This window comes from Erinaceus europaeus, chromosome 3, assembly GCF_950295315.1.
Source record: "Erinaceus europaeus chromosome 3, mEriEur2.1, whole genome shotgun sequence".
Lineage (NCBI taxonomy): Eukaryota > Metazoa > Chordata > Mammalia > Eulipotyphla > Erinaceidae > Erinaceus > Erinaceus europaeus.
Window position 1 is genome coordinate 116,528,560 of NC_080164.1, and position 19,268 is coordinate 116,547,827.

The 19,268-nt window shown below is 43.0% G+C and overlaps 1 protein-coding gene across 12 annotated transcripts in view; it reads left to right on the forward strand.

Moving 5' to 3' along the window:
• Positions 1 to 9,355: 9,355 nt before the first annotated feature.
• PTPN13 (protein tyrosine phosphatase non-receptor type 13) overlaps positions 9,356 to 19,268 on the forward strand; it is a 220,297-nt gene continuing 210,384 nt past the window's right edge. For 8 of the 12 annotated variants that reach the window (XM_060187764.1, XM_060187766.1, XM_060187767.1 and 5 more), the window contains exon 1: positions 9,356 to 9,778. The gene's annotated coding sequence lies outside the window, so the exon portion shown is untranslated. The remainder of the gene's footprint in view (positions 9,779 to 19,268) is intronic. The other 4 variants (XM_060187773.1, XM_060187774.1, XM_060187775.1 and 1 more) reach the window with 1 other exon arrangement.

The following is a 19,268-nucleotide window of genomic DNA, read 5'->3' on the forward strand; positions in this document are numbered from 1 at the left end:
TATTCAACATAGTGTTACCATAGCAATCAGGCAGGAGCAAGGAATTAAAGGGATACAGATTGGAAGAGAAGAAGTCAAAACTCTCCCTATTTGCAGATGACATGATAGTATACACAGAAAAACCTAAGGAACCCAGCAAGAAGCTTTTGGAAATCATCAGGAAATACAGTAAGGTGTCAGGCTACAAAATTAACATTCAGAAGTCAGCGGCATTCCTCTATGCAAACACTAAATTAGAAGAAATTGAAATCCAGAAATCAATTCCTTTTACTATAGCAACAAAAACATTAAATATCTAAGAGTAAACCTAACCAAAGAAGTAAAAGACTTGTAAACTGAAAATTATGAGTCACTACTCAAAGAAATTGAAAAAGACACAAAGAAGTGGAAAGATATTCCATGTTCATAGGTTGGAAGAATTAACATCATCAAAATGAATATATTACCCAGAGTCATCTACAAATTTAATGCTTTCCCCATCAAGATCCCAAGCACATTTTTTAGGAGAATAGAAAAAATGCTACGAATGTTTATCTGGAACCAGTAAAGACTTAGAATTGCCAAAACAATCTTGAGAAAAAAGAACAGAACCGGAGGCATCACACTCCCAGATCTCAAATTGTATTATAGGGCCATTGCCATCAAAACTGCTTGGTTGGTGGGAATTAAAAAAAAAAAAAAAAACTGCTTGGTACTGGAACATGAATAGACACACTGACCAGTGGAATAGAATTGAGAGCCCAGAAGTAAGCCCCAACACCTATGGACATCTAATCTTTGACAAAGGGGCCCAGACTATTAAATGGGGAAAGCAGAGTCTCTTCAACAAATGGTGTTGGAATAAATGGGTTGAAACATGCAGAACAATGAAATTGAACCACTGTCTTTCACCAAATACAAAAGTAAATTCCAAGTGGATGAAGGACTTGGATGTTAGACCACAAACTATCAGATATTTAGAGGAAAATATTGGCAGAACTCTTTTCTGCATAAATTTTAAAGACATCTTCAATGAAACGAATCTAATTACAAAGAAGACTAAGGCAAGCATAAACCTATGGGACTACATCAAATTAAAAAGCTTCTTCACAGCAAAAGGAACCACTACCCAAACTAAGAGACCCCTCACAGAATGGAAGAAGATCTTTACATGCCATACATCAGACAAGAGTTTAATAACCAACATATATAAAGAGCTTGCCAAACTCAACAATAAGAAAACAAATAACCCTGTCCAAAAATGGAGGGAGGACACGGACACAGAAGAGATCCAAAAGGCCGAGAAACACATAAGAAAATGCTCCAAGTCTCTGACTGTCAGAGAAATGCAAATAAAGACAACAATGAGATACCACTTCACTCCTGTAAGAATGTCATACATCAGAAAAGGTAACAGCAGCAAATGCTGGAGAGGGTGTGGAGTCAAAGAAACCCTCCTACACTGCTAGTGGGAATGTCAGTGGTCCAACCTCTGAGGAGAACAGTCTGGAGAACTCTCATAAGGCTAGAAATGGACCTACCCTCTGACCCTGCAATTCCTCTCCTGGGGATATACCCTAAGGAACCCAACACACCTATCCAAAAAGATCTGTGTACACATATGTTCTTGGCAGCACAATTTGTAATAGACAAAACCTGGAAGCAACCCAGGTGTCCAACAACAGATGAGTGGCTGAGCAACTTGTGGTATATATACACAATGGAATACTACTCAGCTGTAAAAAATGGTGACTTCACCGTTTTCAGCCGATCTTGGATGGACCTTGAAAAATTCATATTATGTGAAATAATTCAGAAACATAAGGATGAATATGAGATGATCTCACTCTCAGAAGGAAGTTGAAAAACAAGATCAGAAGAGAAAACACAAGTAGAACCTGAACTCGAGTTGGTGTATTGCACCAAAGTAAAAGACTCTGGGGTGGATGGGTGGGGAGAATACAGATCCAAGAAGGATGCCAGAGGACCTAGTGGGGGTTGTATTGTTATATGGGAAACTGGGGAATGTTATGCATGTACAAACTATTATTTATTTTTTTTACAAACTATTGTATTTACTGGTGAATGTAAAACATTAATTCCCCAATAAAGAAATTAAAAAACAATAAACTTTAAAATAGAAAAAAAATAAATAGGCTTTATTTACTTATATTATAGAGAGAAAGACCAGAATAGTACTTAGTTTTGTCATATGGTGGTGCTGGGTATTGAATCTGGGGTCTTTGGGGTCTCAGGCACGTGAGGTCCTGTGCTCTAGTGCTGAGCTATCACTTTGGATTAATATCTCATTTGTCATAAATGTATGTATTTAGTTATGTTAGTGCTATTATTGTTTGGTCATCACCACGACTTCAGCACCCTGTGCCAACTTCTTCAGAAAGAAAGAAACAAAGAGAATGAGAGAAAACTCTGCTAGTGAAGCCACTCCAGGGCCTGTACTCTCAGGTAGTGTGGCTGGAGTTCACACCTGGGTCCTGCACCTGGCACACGTTCATCCCAGGTGAGCTATCTCAAAAGCTCACTTTTCATTAAAATTTTTTTTAATTATCTTTATTTATTGGATAGAGACAGGCAGAAATTGAGGAGGAGACAGAGAGAAAGAGAGACAGAGACACCTGCATCCCTGCTTCACCATTCGCAAAGCTTTCCTGCTGCAGGTAGGGATTAGGGGCTCAAACTCTGGTCCTTGTAACATGAGCATTCAGCCAGGTGCACCACCACCCACAATCCTCTTTTCATTTCTTTATACAGTTGCTGTATTTGCAAATTTACTGCCCTTCTGAATTTCTTTTTCTAAAGGTTTTATTTCATCTATGAAAAGAGAGAACTTTATGAGAGAGAGAAAAGCCAGAATACCAGTGCACTAGGAATTAAACTGGGTTAAGCACACATAGTGCTAAGCGCAAGAACCTGAGCAAGGATGTGGGTTGGAGCCTCTGGCTTCCCACATGCAGGGAGGATGCTTCACAAGCGGTGAAGCAGGTCTGCAGGTGTCCATATTTCTCTCTCCCTCTTTATTTCCCCTCCTCTCTCAACTTTTCTCTGCCCTGTCAGAAAAAATGACCACCAGGAGCAGTGGATTTGTAGTGCTTATATTGAGACCCAGCAATAACCCTGGAGGAAAAAAAGGAGGAGAAGATATAATACCGACAATACAGGGGTGAAGAACTTTTCTTCTGCCAAAGCCTATTTGAATATCTATAACATCATTTGTGGATCATAGAAAATTTTCCACTTAAAAATTAGCACTAGGGGCTTGGCAGTGACACACCTGGCTGACTGCACAAGTTATAATGTGCAAGGACTCAGGTTCAAAGCCCCAGTCCTCACCAGCAGGGGGGGAAAGCTTTGTGAGTGGTGAAGCAGTGTTTCAGATGTCTTTTTTTTTTTTTTTTGTCTTCTTCTCTATCTCTTCCTTTCTTCTTATTTTCTTCCTGTGTCTATCAAATAAATGATTAAATAAACAAATAAAATGTTTTAAATAAATAAAAAAATTAGCACTTAAAACTATGAAAAAAGCTCTGAGATTTACTGAACGTCAAGTCCTGCTTGCAGTTGTTCTATCAGGGTCTAAGCAAATGGTCTCTTGGGTCACATATGGCCCTGGGCTAGACCTGCCTTCCCCCGTGCTGTAATGTGATGCTGTTTTGTACCTGTTAGATTGGCAAACATCAAAGAAGTATTATAAATCAGTGTTATTGGTGGCAGGTAAGGAAACAGTGTGATATCAGAACTTCCATCGGTGTTGGTATGACTTTAGCTAGTACCTCTCCTCCTAAGTGCACTCAGAAACTGCAAGAAAGACAGGACCAGGAACAGAGATATATTTTTTCAACTTGTGAAAAAAACAGCATATATTTGGCAGTAAACTGTGTCCATGAAACAGGCAGAAGTTAAATATATCACCCTCGGTCTAAGTAGCAGGATAGATGGTATGCATTCAGAAGAAGTAGTAGGTCCATGGAGAGGATCTGGCCACAGAGGCCCAAGTACTTGGAAGTTAAAAAATATCTAGGTGTTCGATGAGTCTGTGAACTAAACTGTGTAAAAAGGATATGTGCTTTTCTTTGATCTAGTCAACCACGTTATCATACTGGACTGTTGGGAAAGTCATGACTTATTTCCCCATGTTTTCCAATGCAAAAATATGCCATGACTTTTCTGATGGCCCATTCTATCTATCATCCCTGGTCTGAAGTCAATTCTGCTGCTTGGAGCTCTGAAGATTGCTCACCTGCTAAGGCTTCCTTAACAAACACAAAGTCCCAGATGCTACCCCCGCCCCCCCACACACACATACCACATGGGGGTACCAGGGCACCAACACCAGGGCAAGCTCTCAAATGGTAGAGCTGTGCTAAGGTGTCTCTTTATCTTCCTTTGATTAAAATGTCAGTCTAGGAGCAGTGGAGTCACACATATTTGAGCCCCTAAAGCTGTTAAAAAATGTCTGTTGTTAATTCTGTGGTTTATAATTAATACTGTATCTCTTTTCTCCTCTTTTATTTCTTTTTTCTTTTCTTTTTCCAGAGCACTGCTCAGGAAAAAGGTTTATGGTGCTGAGTGTGTGTGTGTGTGTGTGTGTGTGTGTGTGTGTGTGTGTGTGTGTGTGTGTGTGTTGGGGGTGGTGGTGGTGGCAAGGGGTGGTTCGCTTACTTTTTTCTTTTATTTTATAGAATTTTCTTGTTCATTTTGTTTGTAATGATATGCTTCTGAGTGGCCTCCCTGGGTCATTATCAAATATCATCATGAGAGAGCAAGAGAAGGGTTGGGGGCTAGGTAGCATAATAGTTATGCAAACAGATTCAGGGCTCCAAAGTCCTAGTTCAATCCTCACCACCACCACCGCCATGAAATCAGAGCTGAGCAGCGCTCTGGTTAAAACAAACATAAAGAGAAAAAAAGAAGAACGGCAGCAAGAGATGGAGAAGAGAGACACCATAGCACTTTGCCGTCATTGATGGGAGTTCTGTTGGTGCTGTCTAGTGTTCCCATGTGGTGCTGGGGCTCAAACCCAGGACTGTGAAAATGGTAAGGAGAGTGTTTTGGTTTTTTTTTTTGAGCGAACTATCTACTGGTCTCTCTTCTTCTTTTTTAATGGTTAATTAACCAATGAATTTTTAAATAATTGTCTCACATTACCAAAATGCTCTGCTAGGTAGTTGATTACAACTATACTGGGCACATACTTTCTTTTTAAAATTTCTTTATATTATTTTCCCTTTTGTTGCCCTTGTTTTTTTAATTGTTGTTGTAGTTATTATTGTTGTTGTTGTCATTCGATAGGACAGAGAGAAATGGAGAAAGGAGGGGAAGACAGGAGGGAGAGAAAGACAGACACCTGCAGACCTGCTCCACCGCCTGTGAAGCGACTCCCCTGCAGGCGGGAGCAGGAGGCTCTAACAGGGATCTTTACACTGGTCCTTGCGCTTCGCTCCAGGCGCACTTAACCAGCTGCGCCACCACCCGACTCCCCTGGGCACATACTTTTAAAAGATTATAAGCACAAAGATGTTTGAACTGTATGTTCAAATTAAAACTACAGCTCTTCTTTATGCAAACATTTTGATGTCTATAAGTTTATCGTTTGCAGGTTTCAATCATGTTTCAGAGTATTTACTTTTTTATCAGGGTACTGCTCAGCTCTGGCTTATGCTGGTATTAAGGACTGAACCTGGGACCTCTGGTGCCTCTGGCAGAAAAAAAGTCTTGCAGAACCATTATGCTATCTTCGCAGTTATCTGTAATTTCTTTTAGTGTTTATTTATTTATTTATTTACCAGAGCACTGCTCAGCTCTGGCTTATTGTGGTATAAAAGATTTGACCTGGGACTTTGGAGCCTCAGGCACTTTTTTTTTTTTTTTTTTTGCATAACTATTATTCTACCTCTTCTGTCCTCTTTTATTCTAAAAAATTCTTCAATTGATTTTTGAAGTTTATTGCCAGTATTTAATTTCTTTTTAAAAACTTGAGAGGAATGGGTGATAGCAAGCCAGAGACACAGAGAGAAATCTGCAGTACTGCTTCACCTCTTGTGAAGCATTCCCCCTACAGTTGGGGAACAGAGCCTTGAACCTGGGTCCTTGTGCATGATAATGAGCATTTAACCAGGTCTACCACTGCCCAGCCCCCCCAGTACTTAATTTCTCATATTTACTCCAAATACAATGCATTAGCTAACATTGTCTTTACATGGTGTGATGGTAGATATCCCTGTCTTGTTCCTGACTCTAGTGGGAATAATTCTTATAAAGCAAGTTTTCTGGCTTTGGTATAAAATGCATATTAAAAAAACATTTATTCTAACTTCTTTTTTTAAAAATTCTAAATTCCTTAAAAGCTTATGTTAGGAATGATGCTGGATTTTACAAAGTCCTCTTCAACCTCAATTGAAAAAGCTCAGTTTTTTCTCCTTTGACTTATGAATACAGCCATTTGTATGGATGTTTTCTATTATTGTATACCTGGCACAATTCCTCTTTGGTGTGTAATCTGTCATGTCCTCTAGGTTCTACTTGTTAATATTGTACTTCACGTTTACATTATATCCAAAAGATTAACCTGCATATTTCTCTCTTGTATATTCTTTGTCAGGTTTTGTTAATCACAGCCATTTATTTTAAGACCAGCCTTTCAAAACAGAAGGAACCTTTCAAAATAGAAGGATTACTGGTGAAAAAGCCTTTAGGGCAACCACCTGAAATGGCCTTAATGCAAAGCTCACAACACAATGGTCTGTCTACTTTTGTGAAAAATTTTTATCATTATACTCTTAGGAACTTCTTCCCACCATGAATCGTAAGCTATTCTAAATATCATGGGTATTGGTTTTCTTTTCAATCACATACAGGAACCAGAACATTTAAAAACTCCTACTTGAGAATATGGGTAAAGGTAGGGGAAAGAACTCCAACTCTTCACTTTGCCTTTGTGGGGCAGTCATCTTGCTGCTATTTTCTTTCACTGCCTTGTGTCTGCATTCTTCCTGATGCCTTTGATTTGTTTTCCTTCCATTGCCTTTCCTCATCTCTGCTTCAAGGTCCAGTCTAATCCCCCCTCCCACCTGGCTCTGGCTAACCCAGCTCATTCCACATACCACAGATTTCTCTCACATGCCACTCAGACTCAGTTTGGCTGCACATTTTAGTTCCTGCAACCAAATCATCAAAATTTTGTGCGACTCTGCTCGTCCACCCCCAACCTCTTTGCTTCCTCTCAGAACCTAGTGGGACTTTCTAGAATTAAGGAAGCAAACAGGTACACAATGGTTAAGGCCTGTAGTTTGGAGGAAGTGGCTGCCTCCCTGGGAGGGAGCAGCCATTGCCAGATTCTTGTGGCTGGGACTGAACTGAGACAAGACAAAGTTCTTGAAAATACCTTTGCACTGATAAAGACTCAAACCTCTGGGTAGGAACGAACTGATAAATGAATGCCGTCCATGGAATATTTCTTTTCACCATACAACAAAACAAAACAAACAACAGCAGCACTACTTAGCACTACTCTTATGGCTCAACAGTGCCCAACTTACCCCTTATGCATATGCATGATCCTCCCCAAAGACTCCTAAATAGTATTTTTGCATCACCCTAAGTCTTCTAATATAAGCATATTCCCCTTTTGAGCCTATCTCTATACCCTGTGCTGTCTAGACATGCTTTGTAACCGAAGCTGTTGTTAAGCCAGTAAACCTCTTTCTGTTTAGTTGTTCCTGTGATTTTTGACTACAGAGTATTTCCCCCAAAACCAGTTGTTCTAAGAGTACTTTGACAGTGTTGAGTCCTCTTTGGACAGTTCCTTGCAGGCCCAGGGACCTTATCTTAAACTCTGCTGTGCATTTTCCATTGTGTTTAACCCTGTGAGTAATCGCATTCACAGCATACTTGCAAGGTATATTTGACTGAAGACAGCCCTTGTAGGTAATGCATTTTGTAAACGAGATAATGAAAACCCAAGCGCTCGCCAAAGGTATATTATTACGATTAATTCACTCATTCATCACGCTGCACAGCAGTGTGTGTGTGGAGGGGTGTCAGGGAGCCAGGAGCTGCAACTTCCACCAGTCTTACAATGCTCTGCTTAGGAGCCAGAGAGGACATTGAGGTAATCTGGGAGTTAAAAAGAAAGGGGGGGGGGGGAGCTGGCGGTTGGGTCCAAGATTCAACTTATCCCCAGGTTCACTTCCTGGAGTGGACAAAGGAATCTTCTAAGAGCCACAAGATACTACTTCATATGCTTGCAATGTGCAGTCCTACCTAGAAAGGTGCGGGTCCTTTATGTGACTCAATGATATGAATCTCTCTTTCTTTGGTATTTTATTTATGTAGAGACAGAGAAATCGAGAGGGGAGTGGGGAGATAGAGTGGGAGAGACAGAGAGACACCTTCAACACGGCTTTACCACTTATGAAGCTTTCCCCCTGCAGGTGGGGGCCAGGGTCTTGAACCCCGTTCCTGTTGATTGTAGCATCTGCACTCAACCAGGTGCGCCACCATCCGGTCGGTCAGTCTGTCTCTATCTCTCCTCACCAGAGCACTGCTCATCTCTGGCTTATGGTGGTGCTAGGGATAGAATTTGGGACCTCAGAGCCTCGAAGAGTCTTTTTGCATAGTCTCTCTCTCTTTTTTTAAACTCCAGGATTCTCTTCATTTCGGAGGGAAACCAACTAGTCAAGCCAAGGACACTCCCCTGTCTCCGAAATATGAACATCGGAGGCTTCCTGAGGGCGTCTGGCGTTGATGAAGTGCTGTCACCACACCTTTGAAGATCACTTTACAACTATGGGAAACTCTCCGAGCTGTGCGCGCGGACCCGCCATTCCCAAGCGGCTCGAGGCTGCCTGGGGCGGGGGCGGGGGCCTCCACGCTGCAAAGCCGGCATTTCTCTGCACTCTCCTCCCTCCTTCCCCGGGGCCCCCAAAACTGTTTTTAGAAGTTAAGTATAGGGCCGACCGGTAGCACTTCCAACTTGGCCTGAAACACGAGGCCTTCCCGCGGCCAGGCTAGCAACTTTGCCTTGGGGATACCAACCTGCACCGCCCGCCAGTGAGATCCACTAGGCGAACAAGGCCTGAGGCGCCGGTCGTCATGGCAACGAAGGCGCCGGTCTCCCTGACGACAATCCGCTCGGGAGGAGGCGCGGCTAGAGCCCCGGCGAGCCAATGAGGCCACGGGGCAGGCGGGGATTGGGAATGGCATCCCCGGGAGGAGGCGGGGCTAAGTTTCTGGTGGGCCAATGAGGTCGCGAGTAGTGCGAGGGCAGAGACGCGCCATCCGTCCGCAGCCCGGCAAGCGGTGATTGATAGCGGCGGGGCGGGGCGGCGCAGCTTTGGGGGGGCGGAGCCCGGGCTTTGCTAGTGAGAGCGGGCGCCGCCGCGCGCCGCGGTTGACACACCATGATATCTGCCTTCGGAGCCCGCTGTGCAGATCAGCCGCGCTCCCAGACTCTCAGGGCCGCCCCAGCCGCAGCGGCAGAGATCACAGCGGAGCACCGAAGCTGAGCCGCTGGGCCCCGGAGGGTGTTGGCGGAGCCCTTGCACGCGTGAAAGCTCCTCCGCGCTCGGGGCGGCCGGGCGGCCCCGGGTCCAGCCAGAGGGGCGTTTCGGGGGCGCGGAGGAGGAGGCGATGCGGCTCCTCTCCCCCACTGCCCAGGCTCCGCTCGCTGCTCCGTCGGCCCACGCCCGCAGCCGCCCGGGGGACACGAGCTGGTGGCGCTCTGCGCGCGCCCCGACGCCACGAACCCTCAGCCAGTAGCCGGACGGGCGCCCCCAGCGAGCGGGTAAGAAAGGGGGCTCGGCCAGCGGGGAGGAGCGCGGCCCGGGGTGCACCGAGCTCCCACTCCGCCCGCTGCAGCCCCCCACATCCACTCCTCTGCTGAGCTCAGTGGCAGCTCTGCATGGATGCATTGCTGCGTTTATTGGAGATTAATTAGAGTTTGGGGTGGCCAAGGGTGAGATAGACTCTCAGAATGAATCAGCTCGACCCCTCCCCCAACTTGAGGGGAGCAGAATTCTTTAGGAAGTACCCCCCAACACCCCCCACACACACACACACCCCAAAACTCCTGGAGCGCGGAGTATTGGGGGTAACCCTGCCCGCCGGGCCCGCCCGGATCTGCTCTGCACCCCCGGCGCTAGCCTCTTGTTTCTGGGGGCACCGATGGCGAGAGGCCGCCCCCTGGGGTGGGGGTGAGGGGTGTCTGTGTGCGCTGGGAGCTGCTTGCTGCAGGCCCTCTCATTGTTCTCCGTCCAGAACGTCTCGCTCTGCCCCCTTTGCTCCTGACTGGGTGTGGGAGTCCAGAAAGCTGGGAAGCTCCGAGTTTGCTCAAGTTTTGAAAGTTCTTAAAAACTTTGATTTTTTTCTGTTGCGACTAGATTGCAGGAGTGGGAAGCGGCGGGAGAGATCACAAGAAATAGATATTAATAAATATGCAGCAACGCCGTTTTGATGACTCTGGCACAGAGGTGATGGGCACAGCCGGGCTCTGCTACGACCCTTGGTCATTTTCGTTTAATTGCATCTTTGGAATAACACACGCGGTGACTTCACAGGGAGCTGCCTGGAGCCAGGTTTACCGCTCAGAAAATGGGGCAATCGGGTTTGTTTTCAAGGAGGGATCTAAACAAAATGTAGGGCGCAGGATTTGCGGGATGTGGGGCTCTGGAAGTTCGTGAGCAATGTTTAAAAATCGGTATATTCCAGCGTTCACTAAAAGATGATGTGTGTGTGTGTGGGGGGGGTGTCGCACGCAGTGTTATGGAACAAACTGGGGTTTTCCTAAATTCTTAATGAACTTGGGTTGGCAGGGTTACAAGTGAAAACTTGCTTTGCGTTCACTGGTTGCTTGTGATGTTATGCTCAAATGATGTCTCTTTCTTACAGCGTGAGGAGCACTTTTGAAACAACATCCATGCATTTACTGAATGAGTAAATTCATGCTGACTGCCATATCATCCAGTCCTAAATGTACTTCACCCTGCCACCCCCCCCTCCACCGCCCCCATAACATTCTGTTCTAACCTTGATGTTCTATTGATAATTTGTGGGAGTAATGTGTGTGGGGAGGGTAGGATAGAAACTGGAAATAAAAATAGAAAATTATCTAGGGTGAGTGGTCCAGGAGGTGGCACAGTGGATAAAGCATCAGACTCTCAAGCATGAGCTCCTGAGTTCAATCCCCAGCAGCATATGTACCAGAGTGATCTCTGGTTCTTTCTCTCTCCTTCTGTGTTTCTCATTAATAAATAGATAAAATCTTAAATAAAAAAAAGAAAAATATCTAGGGTGAATTATTAAGGGACTGAATGCAGTATCTTTGACTTTTATAGTACAATGTTATGATTTCCTTTGCTAGTTTATAGCTTTGTCTTTTTTTTTTCTTTTTTACCAGAGCACTGCACAGCTCTGGCGTATGAAGGTGCGGGGGATTGAAGCTTTGTCTTTTGAATTTATATTTGTGCCAACAATATTATTTCTTACCTGGAAAGACTACTTCTTTTGAGGAGGGTAATTATCAGCATCCAAAAATATTTATGAGTAGCCACACTGACCATTAAAGTCAAGAAGTCAGCTTGTTTATTTTCTCAGGGCACTACTCACCTCCTAGGGCATATGGTGGTGCTGAGGATTGAACTTGGAACTTTTGGTGCCTCGGGCATGTAAGTCTTTACATAACCATCATGCTATCTCCTTAGCCCTATTTAATGGCAAAAATTTGACATTGTGATAGGGATTAGAAGTTGTTAAACTTACATTATTGTCTTGTAGATATGCCTTTAAAATTTTTTTTTTATTACCTTTATTTGTTGGACAGAGACAGCAAGAAGTTGAGAGGGAGAGAGACAGAGAGATACTTACAGCTCTACTTCACCACTTGCAAAGCTTTTCCTCTGCTGGTGGGGACCATGGGCTCAAACCCAGGACCTTGCACATTGTTTTGCAGTTAATCTTATAAATATTTCCTGACCCAAGTGTACTGGACTTGGGTCTAGTAAACTAGTGAACTACTGTTGCTGCTAACTTTTTATTGCTTCATTTTTTACCCTTTTCCTTCTTTCTAGCATTTGTTATTTTAAAATAAAGCAATTTTATTTTTTGTGGTAATCACTATCGCTTGCAGCTGAAAAGAAACACCCTACTTCAGGCCAGCACATACTCATGAGTTACTCCTGTCAACAACTTCCTGTTTGGGGGTATGCTTTGGGAGCAGGCTGTGCCATTAACTGGGACAGTGAGTGGAAGCTGTTCTCCCAGATCCCCTGATGTAACCCAGTATGACTCACTATTCATGTCACATTACAAATCTGGGGCATCTGGAGGAGGAAAACCATTGGGTCTTGAGACAGGGATTAGTGAAGGGGAGAGGGTCTTGTTCTGGGTTTTCCCTTTCCCCTCTGAGGTATCTTCTCTCCATTTGGAATCTGAGATGAACTGAACAACTCAAGCACTGGATTTTTAAAAAGATTGTTTTGGGTCAGGAAAGGAATTTTAAGTGTTCTGATGGCCTAAGTCAAAGTTTTCTACTACTTGCTGTGACTGTGCCATATCAAAACTGATCTGTAAACAGACTGGAGTGTGAGGGATGAAATGAAGATATGTTTAAGTCCCCTCTCTTCCTCCTGCTCAGTGCCAAAGACAGCGAGTGAATAAATGTCCTATACTGTGATAGCTGTGTGAAGAATGTGTGGTGCTCTCTAGTAGCTTGTGAGCCTGCAGGAGACCAGCTGTCTAAGTTAAGAGCAAGCGCTCCTGTCTGCTCTAAGAGAGGTTGATCCATTTGAACTGCAGACAAACATGTTTTTTTTTTTTTCCAGGGTTTGCATAGGAAATACAGGTACAGCAACTGGTTCTAGCACCTGTTTAAGCATGTTTGCCTTGCTCTTTCTCTTTTGTTAAGTTCCTGTGTGAAAATTTATTGAGACAAACTTCTGCAGCAGTGTAAAGAATTTGGATCTCACTATCTGACAAACATGCATTCAAATCCTAGAGGATGTCTTTCATTTTACTTTCCACATATGAAAGAAATTAATAATAGCGACACCCCAGGGCTTCTGGAGGTCAAGCTAAACAACATATGCAAAAGTGGCAATTAGAGGTTGACCCTCGATATTTAGTTTATCTTCTTCCTAATTTCATTTACATACCTAAATAATATTCCCTGATAATGCAAACTTAATGAATTTTTAAACTCATTTAGCCTGGACTTTTGTCTGGATTGTCAAAATCCCTCTGCTTAGAAAATAGGTTTCATGCTACACTTAAACTTGAAACACAGTTTCTTGTTTTTCCTCTTTCTGATTAAATTTTATTTATTTAGGATAGAAACAGAAATTGAGAGGAAAGGGGGATATAAGCACCTGTAGCACTCTTTCACCACTTATGAAGCTTCTTCCCCCCAGGAGCTTGAACCTTGATCCTTGTGCATGGTAACATATACCACCACCCAACTTCTTATTTTCCTTGTACCAGCAGGTTAGTAATACTAAGGTTAGGCTGCATGTTAGAATCAGCTGGATAGCTTTTAAAAATCTTTATGACCAGGACTCAACTCAGGCTAATTAAGCCAACTGATCAGTGCTCTGGCTAAAAAAAAAATCTTACAAGAAAGTCGATATATGACTTACCAATGAAATATTAAATTGAATTATTGCTAATTTTGGACAAAACAAAATCAGTGTCTTATATCCATTCATTAGTGAAAACAGTCTAGGAGTGTCATGGTGTGTTTATACTAAGTCAACAAGCATAGTATAGAAAAATCCGTTTGTTTATTTATTTATTTGCCTTCAGGGTTATTGCTGGGGCTCTGTGCCATATGAATCTACTGCTCCCGGAGGCCATCTCCCCCCCCCCCCCCGCATTTTGTTGCCGTTATTGTTATTGTTGTTATTACTGTTGTTGGATAGGTCAGACAGAAATCAAGAGAGGGGGAGAGAAAGATAGACACCTGCAGACCTGCTTCATCACCCGTGAAACGACCCCCCTATAAGTGGGGAGATGGGAGCTTGAACCAGGATCCTTACGCCAGTCCTTGGGCTTTGCGCCATGTGCACTTAACCCGGTACGCTACTGTGCGGCCCTCAGATCCCTTAAATTTTTAATTTTTTTTTCATTAAATTTAATTTTACTTCATAGGCCAGAGAGAAACTGAGCTAGTAGGGAGAGATAGAGAGGGAAAGAAACAGAGACACCTGCAGCATTGCTTCATGCTTTTGAATCTTCCCCTACTACCAGTGGGGATTGGGGACTTGAATCCAGATCTGTGCACATTGTAACATGTGCTATCATCAGGCCACAAGTCATAGATTTTTAAAAATTAAATTTTTTTTTTTTTGCCTTCCAGGATTATAGCTGGGGCTTGGTGCCGGCACTACAAATCCACTGCTCCTGGAGGCCATTTTCACCTTTTTTTTTTTTTTTTTAAATAAGATAGGACTGAGAGATATTGAGATTAGAGGGGAAGAAAGATAGACGTCCGCAGACCTACCCACTGCTTGTGAAATAACCCCCCTGCAGGTGTGTGTGTGCACGCGTGCGCTCAAACTAGATCCTTGAGCAGGGTCCTTGAGCTTCATACTATGTGCACTTAACCTGGTGCGCTACCAACCAGCTCCCTTTCCCCCAATTGTTTTCTGTTGTAGTGCCAGACATAGAAGTCAGGGCCCCATTCATGCATGGCACACTCTGAACCACCTTCCCATCCTTGGAGCCCAGATTTTAAATCAAGAAAGTTTGCTCTTTTGCCTTTACCTCTTTTGAAGCAATCGGAGTCACTGTGGACAATTACTTTTGTCACTATGTCAGAGCTGTAAAATGAAATTAATAATTATAATACCTCTTTCATGCAATTTCTTGAGCCTTATTCATTTTTTTTCTTTATCTTTTTTGTTTTTATTTACTTATTGGATAGAGACAGGCAGAAATCAAGAGAGAAGGAGGTGATAGGGAGAAAGACAAAGAGACACCTGCAGCCCTGCTTCACCACTCGCAAAGCTTCCCCTCTGCAGGTGGAGACTGGGGGCTCAAACCTGGGTCTTTGCACATTGTAACTTATGAGCTCAACCAACCAGGTGTGCCACCACTGGGCCCCAGCCTTATTCTTGAGTCATAACACAGATAAAACAATTGGGCTCCACCCACTGATTCAGTTATGAGCATTTGTTATCCTTTAGTTCTCTAACTGAATATACTGGGTTAATAGCAACTCTGTGTAGTTCTGGGGTTGGGCCCTAGGGAGTGCACAGGGTAAGGACCACAACCCAAGTCAGTGATTTATATACAATAAACACCATAAGCCTATACCTATGATGGCTCTCACACCACATATCTGAACACTGGGAATGGCTACAATGATGATACTATTCACAAATTTACTTATTAGAATAGCTAGTGATAATACACTCATAAAAATAATGCTGTATAGTGCAGGGGAGACAGCATAGTGGTTATGCAAAAAGACTCATGCCTGTGGCTCTGAGGCCCCAGGTTCAATCCCTACAACATCAGCCAGAGCTGAACAGTGCCCTGGTGGGAGGAAAAATCTTGTTTAATGTGGCAACGTTAAAAAAAAATATTTTAGGGGTTGGGTGGTAGCACAGTGGGTTAAGTGCAGGTGGTGCAAAGCACAAGAACCCGCGTAAAGATCCTGGTTCGAACCCCCAGCTCCCCACCTGCAGGGGAGTCACTTCACAAGTGGTGAAGCAGGTCTGCAAGTGTCTGTCTTTCTCTTCCTCTCTCTGTCTTCCCTTCCTCTCTCCATTTCTCTGTCCTATCCAACAGCAACAACGGCATTAATAATAACAACAATAATAACAGGGGCAACAAAAATGGGGGAAAAATTAGCCTCCAGGAGCAGTGGATTAGCAGTGCCAGCACTGACTCCTAGCAATAACTCTGGAGGCAAAAAAAATTATTTTTATTATTGGATGGAGAGAGAAAGAGAGAAATTGAGGGGAGAAAGGTAGAGAGAGGGAGACAGCTGCAACACTGCTTCACCACTCACAAAGCTTTCCTGCTGCAGGTGGGGACTGAGGACTTGAACCCAGGACCTTGCATATTGCAACATGTGCACTCAATCAGGTGTGCCACCACTGTGCCCCCAAACATTTTAATTCTTCAAACAACCTTAAGGTTGATACTTTTCATCTTGCCTCTTACATATAATGTAACTGAAGCAGCATTAGGTTAATTTTCCTATAGTAATTGGGAAGGAAGGATTTTGAATCTAGGCAGTCGATAACAGCCTCACATTGAATCACTGCACACCAGATAGTTTAGTCATGAATATCTTTTGTAACATTTAGTAATGATCTTAGAATTTATGATCAGCTCTCCATCCTGTTCTTAGTGCATTTCAAAGTCGTCCTTTGGTTGGTTGACAGTGGTTTTTGACAGAGCTCCACACTATTACAGTGACTGCAAACAGAGTTTATTTTTCTTTTCCTTTGAATCAAGTCTTTCAGTAGATTGGGATGCTTTGTATGTTGGTAGTATAACAAGTATTTAACACAACTATACAAGTTTCTAAAATTCAGCTTACTACATGGCTTTAAAATTCATTTATAATGTAATTGCTTGGCATTTGTTTCTATTTGGACAAGTAAATTTGTACCTTAAAAGTTTTCTGAAACACAAAATAAAAGCCACACACTATTAATCTTTTCTCTTATGGTCCTTCCCTCCCCTCCTCTTTCTTTCCTTTTTTAATTTCTTTCCTCCTCTTCTTCTTCTCTCACTCTCTCTCTCTCCCTTTCTTTCTCTCTCTCTTCCTTACTTTCTCTCTTTCCTTCTCTCCCCTACCCTCATGTTTATGAGTTACGTACTATCAGCCAGGGAAATAGCTCAACTGGTAAACCATCATCTTACATACTTAAATACTTGAGCTCTGGCTTCTTTCTCTTTAATGTGTAATAAATAAAATACATATCTTCTCTTTCCTCCTCTGCCTCTTCCTCCTCCTGCTTTTAACTTGATAGGGCAGAGAAATTTAAAGGGGAGGGGGAGACATAATCCGGAGAGAGACACACTTGCTCCACTGCTTTTTTTTTTTTTTTACCTCCAGGGTTATTGCTGGGGCTGAGTGCCTGCATTACTAATTCACTGCTCCTGGAGGCAATTATCTCCTTTTTTTTTTTTTGCCTTTGTTGTTGTCCTTATTGTCATTAATATTGCTGTTGGATAGGACAGAGAAATCAAGAGAGGAGGGGAAGACAGAAAGTGGGAGAGAAAGACACCTGCTTCACCGCTTGTGAAGTGACCCCCCTGTGGTATCCTTACTTGGGTGCTTGCTCTCTGCGCCACACACGTTTAACCCGCTGCGCTACCACGAAGCTCCTGTCCCCCTGCTTTTAATGCTTGCCCTATGAAGGTGCGCTCAAGCCTGGGTCCTTATTCATGGTAGCTCATGTGCTTTACCAGTTGTGCCAAAACTGACCACTAAAATAAACTTTTTTTTTTTTTTTTTTTGCATCCAGGTTTATTGCTGGGGCTTGGTGCCTGCACTACAAATCCACTGTTCCTGGAGGCCATTTTTTTTCATTTTCTTGCCCTTGTTATTGTTGGATAGGACAGAGAGAAATCGAGAGAGGAAGGCAAAACAGAGAGGGGGAGAGAAAGATAGACACCTGCAGACCTGCTTCACTACTTGTGACTCCCCTGCAAGTGGGGAGCGGGGGCTAGAACCGGGATCCTTACAGGGCAGGTCCTTGCGATTAGCACCACGTGCACTTAACTTACTGTGCTACCACCTGGCCCCCAATAACCGTTTCTTAGTATTTTTTAAATTATCTTTATTTATTGGATAGAGACGTCGAGAAATCAAGGGGGAGAGGGGAGATAGGAAAGGAGAGAGACACTTGCAACACTGCTTCACCACTGGAAAAGCTTCCGCCCTTGCAGGTGGGGACCAGAGGCTCGAACCTGGGTCTTTGCACATTGTAAGATGCGCCACCACTCAGCCCCTAAAATAAACTTTTTTTTTTTTAAATAGAGTTGTGTACTATTCTCATGCACATAGTTTAGATGATCCTGAAGTTCTCTTAAGTAGTTTCACTGCTCTCTATTGGACAACACAACAAACTGCAGATTTACTTATTTATTGCAACAGATAGTTCTTGTTTGTTTGTCTTTTAATACTTTATTTTCCAATGATGGCAAGATGCTCATCTCAAAGGTTGCTTGCTTTGCATTGTGCCTGGGCACTGTGGTCTTTTGTCTCCTTCCGCTGGTTCTTTCTGTCTGAAAAAGTAGAAGTAAGTCATCTTTCTTTTTCTTTTCCTCTCTGCAGGGCCTTTCCTGGGGTTCTCATTTGTGTCCCTCATAAAATTTGTTTATATAACCTTCATGCTGTCTCCTCTGCCTGTCCTTTGCAATAATGTCCCCAGAGCCTGGAGGAAACATTTTTCTTTTTCCTTTATTGGGGGATTAATGTTTTACAGTCAATAGTAAATACAGTAGTTTGTACATGCATAATATTTCCCAGGTTTCCACATAACAGTACAACCTCCACTAGGTCAGAGGAAACATTCTTGATGTGCTATGGGATGGGATGCTTTCATCTTCTCCCAAGTGTGCTTAAAAAAGTTTTTTTTTAATTTATATTTATTTATTTATTAGATAGAGATAGCCAGAAATTGAGAGGGAAGGGGGGATAGAGAGCAAGAGAGACAGAGACACCTGCAGCCCTGCTTTACCACATGTGAAGCTTCCTGCCTGCAAATTGAGACCAGAGGTTTGAACTCAGGACCTTGTGCACTGTAATGTGTGTGCTTAACCAGGTGTCCCATCGCCTGGCCCCCACTAAAAAAAAAAAAATCTTTGCTTTTAAAAATAATTTAAATAATTTAAATGTAATTTAAATGTAATTTAAATGTAATTTAATGTAATCATTTCGATTGTTTTTGTATGTGAGATACTGATCATCAACTACTGTTCTGCCATTTGTATGTTTTATTGTTTATCTTTGACTCAAACCTCAAAAGCCCAGCACTTCCCACCTGTAAGGCCTGGATTCTGCCCCTGGGCCCTATTTCCCTTTTTCATATGCTAAATATTTGCACATACATTTTATTTTTCAATTTGCCTGACTAGACAAACATTTGTCACACATTTGAACTGTTAACCACCACTCTTTTATTGGCAGTTAAAAATCTGTTCTTATTAAAGAATGTCTGAACCACTAAATGGACTGTTTTATGTGATATATTGATTTTTTTTCTTTCCCTAGAGCAATGATCAGCTTTGGCTTGTGGCGGTACAGGGGATTGAACCTG